The 4,501-nt window shown below is 32.1% G+C and overlaps 1 long non-coding RNA gene across 1 annotated transcript; it reads right to left on the reverse strand.

The window, feature by feature from the left end:
* Window positions 1-784: 784 nt before the first annotated feature.
* LOC136272382 (uncharacterized) lies at window positions 785-1,936 on the reverse strand. The gene is made up of 3 exons (XR_010710376.1): window positions 1,591-1,936; window positions 1,291-1,416; window positions 785-873 (listed from the first exon to the last, which is right to left on the reverse strand). It is a non-coding gene; the product is annotated as an uncharacterized lncRNA (long non-coding RNA).
* Between the last annotated feature and the right edge of the window lie 2,565 nt (window positions 1,937-4,501).

Genomic DNA, 4,501 nt, shown 5'->3' on the forward strand with positions numbered 1-4,501 from the left:
ATTTTCTATATCACCAATGAACCCGTTTGCACAAGGACCATGGGTTTTTGCATTGTTAAAGGTTTTCGTTCTACTAACCATAGTCAACATTATTTGTCTCCACCTCACACATGATATGTACATGCCGTCATTATATGGAACAACCGAGAATTCAATTTCACTACGTCGTCGTGACGTCAGAACCTGTAGTCGTACAAATCCCGGTGGTGTATCAGAGTCTTCCATGGGAATAATTGAATGTTTTGACAGATCAAGAACACTGGACTGTGATAGGTCTCTCATGACTTTATGATTGGTAACCCAGGGGCCCGTTTCTCAGAAAGGCCTACGTCCAGGCGTAAGCTTCGTCCGGACTAAATCAGGGACGAAACCTCAAAACCAGACTAAGTTGCGTTTCACAAAAGGGCGGAAACTTATTTTATGTGGTATTAAAGAAAACATTCACATTTATTTAAATATTTGTACATGTACGTATAACTTTAAAAAATACCTATTGTTCGATAACTGTTTCTATTTCTAAATAAATTAAGGTGGATCTCTACACCAAATAAGTGTAGGAGATTTTTGTTGCATGCATTTGTTACCAATACTAGGCACAGTATTCAACAATAATATACCTCAAAATACAATACACTATTTTCTAGAGAATTTTTAAAATATCAGTCTGGTTCCAGATAACCCCTTATTTATCAAATTTTTAAACATTTCTGTTTTAAAATTCCTATGAAAGTGAAATGTTATTAAGCTTAGAAATGAAAAACCAAAAAATCATGAATGAAGTTTGTATGATTTTTATTGGAATCCACATAAATATGAAACTAAAATATAAAAAAATTCTGTTAAGGCAACTGCTGGACAAAATCCCACAAAAACCTGAAAATATAAACAATATTCGTTGGTGAATGGGATAAAGAAAAGAAATTGAATGAAATTGAAAAATAAAAGGAAATACTTAATTATTGCAAAAATCTTCGTATGAAAGATCCTGTTTAAGAGTTGTTTTTCTTTATTTTACATGGTCTCAAATATCTTGGGATCAATTTTTTAATTAACAAAAATCACGAAGAAAAATTAAAAAAGGAACAAGTCTATGCTAAATATGTAGATATAAGATGAGTAGTGCTTTTGATAATGTTTGAAGCTGAAAAATTATATTATTGATGAATGCATTATATATATTTAACTCTTCAGAACAAAATATTAGTAGTTAATTATATTATAAATTGCCTTTTACTTTTTTTATATACAATAGCAATTATAAACAACAACCATACGCATATTAATACATACATTAGATGTCCATAGTGATACACATGCATGTGTGGAAATGAAAAACATGCTCCTTTTCAGAATCCTGTCTCTCCCTCATTTTGCTTGCAAATCCGGGCTTCCACTGCTATTGCTACCTAGCTGTATCTATTTAAATCAAAATACATTAGTTTAATGTCAAAGTTTCAGTGAAAGTCTTTTACTGCAAATTTTTTTTTTAATTTGGGAAGTTAGGATCAATTCAAGAGATCGTACTACGGTACTTTCGTTTCATATTCATCATACATATATAGTTTAAATGAAAATTTGACATCTGCTTACCTATATCGATAATCCGCCACATATGTATGATCGTCTGTTGCAGATGACATGACAAAAATGTATTGCCAATAGCAGCAGAGCAGGGAAACGGTATATTATTTAGTTTTCCGTACAAAACAGCTGATAATCAATGTTAGTTAAAAGCTTTAAACAGGAAGAAAATTGACGTATTTTCTAAGCGTTTTGGTGATTTCAGTCCTATCTCGTCTCCTTAGTTAGAAGAGTTCAATTAAACGGTGTATAGCTATTTTGTACCACGACATAATGTTATCAATCCGGAACACAATGGCGTTTCGAACGGAAGTCAGACATGTTTGTGACGATGTAGCCTTCCACCTTAAGATTAAATCAATTTGATAAATAATGGGCTCACCTTATTAAACGTATGTAATATACGTTACTACTCGTAATGAAATTTACCTAAAGAATGAAGAATGGGTATACCCCGATAAATTATATAAACAAAATAATTAAAAAGATGCTTTATTTCTGAATTAAACATGTATTCCCCAACAAGATAGATGTATATAAGTACGAATAGATTATTGATTTTTTTTAATCAATACTCAGTAAGCATGAACTAGAATTTAATGTTTTAATCAAATTTGAACCTGTGAACTGATTTCAAAATTATGAATAGGAGCAACTTTAAACGTAATTTGTCCTTGTTCTTTACCTATACATGTATTACTGAAAACTTTACAACACGTATGCATTCTCATTTTCATTTTTTTACTCCTAGTATCTTTAGAAAAACCGTATGAAAGCTACATGTATTTTGGAATGTTTATGAACTCGCATTTAGATAAAATGAATTTTTGTTTGTTAAAATATTACTTAAAAATATGTTTTAGAAGCGTGCAGAGTGTGCATCAATTTTAGATCTGTTGACAAGCGCTTGTCAAGGTTATCGAATATTATAAAATTGCACATGCTCACCTTGAATTTTTGGAAATCAAATTCATTAATCTTATTAATTTTAGGATGAAGTGATCAACTGCGTTCATATTTAACATGGATCGTAATTCTTTTAAAGTAGGTATGGGGCACATGTACTATCAATGATCTTCGTGCATATTCATATGAATTGTTTATTTTTAATCATTTAATTGAATTGATTTTTAATTACTTGAATTCAGGATAGTTTTGTTTCATCATATTTAAAATGTACGAATATCAAGGGATTTTTTTTATTTCGAAGTTGTCGCCTTGAAATACAAAAGCGTTGTTTTAGCAGTTTTACAACAGTGTGCATTATTTACAAATTTAACTAGCTTGCATTTGTCATACTTATTATATAAACAATTGTATATACCCCCACCCCAATAACCCAAAGCAGATAGGGAAAGAAGTAAAACTCACATGCACTTGTTAAAACCGCAAAGATGCAAAATGTCTTATCCGGAAGGGGATAGGGGATTTTTTAGATGCCTTTTCCATTAAATTTATAAAAATCTTTTATTTATAAAACTTTCTTTAAATAGGAAGGTTGTTCTTAGATAACTGCTTTTATATCTTTATTTTAATCAAGATACAGTATACAGGGTTATTTTGGTCCCGTGTAATTTCCGTCGTTCTACACTTGCAAACAGTTTCACTCTGTCGTCACTTCGCCCAGTCACAGCTGTTACTTAAGTTACTTAATATTAGATATTGAAAATCAACATAAATTCGCCCGCTGAAAACGAGAGTGAAATGATTGAAAATTAAACAGGGCGAATTATTCCCTGTTTATGGTGTATATTACTTTCAACCCCCCCCCCCCCCCCCGAAAAAACCCCAAAACAAAACGATCGATTAAACCAAAAACAGGAAAAAGAGTTGGGGAGACCTCGGCCTCAAATGTTGATAATTCCTGTCTTGTTAATAGTTGACTATTAATATCTTTTCAAAACTATTATCACTTGAATCACAGAAAATCAAGAATCGTTTCCATGTCACTGTCTACATTCTTTCAATATTGGAACAGATAATGGACAAGGTTCATGTAATATTATTTATACAGTAGATATTTTCGATTTCAGTTGGTTGCTGTTATAATCATGGTCATATTATTTTCTATAAATAATATAGTGAATTGATAAAAAAGAATCAAGCCTTATCCAAGCAACTGAAAATGTCTAAAGATCTACAGTGTCTATGAAGCATACTTCTCATTCTGCAGACGTATTGGGGCATATCCACTGTACCTTGTCCCTGTATTCTATAAATATTTGAATTTCTATGTATTGTTTCGTTCAATTAATATGTAAACTTGTGCCTCAATATCATCTACAATGCATTTAATTGTCACATATTTGGTTTCTGAAACCTCTTATATATGCCGCTTTCATATCAACTGTTTTTCTCTAAAAGTTTATTATGTTGAGAAGTGTATAGGCATTTGTTCTACTTTTATTAATATGAAATGTCATGAACAGCTTGAACTATGCACATTCAGTTTTAAAGTATAACATGCGTACTTTCGGGTTCTACATGTACTATGAATTGGAAAATTGATCCACCACATATAATCATAGCCTCAAAGCAAAACAAAATACGATATGCGCATGGTTAGTATTCAGCGGAGATGTCTAAGTTTTTCGACATTTAAACCCTAACTTACGCCTCTTTCAGAAACGCAACTTAGACCCGACTAAATATTGGCGTAACTTTGTTAGTCGGACTAACTTAGGCCCAGATTTACGCCTTTTTGAGAAACGGGCACCAGAACATTATGTCCATGTCAGAAGATTTAAACCTAAAACCTTCCTTATGACTACAGTGGTAGCAACGTTATTGTTGACAAACGACACGCACGATTCTGATACACGAACGATCACGCACGATACACGAACGATCACGCACGATACACGGACGATCACTAACTTACTGAATTTTTACGATACACGAACAAAAACGATAAAACACG

This window comes from Magallana gigas, chromosome 10, assembly GCF_963853765.1.
Source record: "Magallana gigas chromosome 10, xbMagGiga1.1, whole genome shotgun sequence".
NCBI classification, from domain to species: domain Eukaryota; kingdom Metazoa; phylum Mollusca; class Bivalvia; order Ostreida; family Ostreidae; genus Magallana; species Magallana gigas.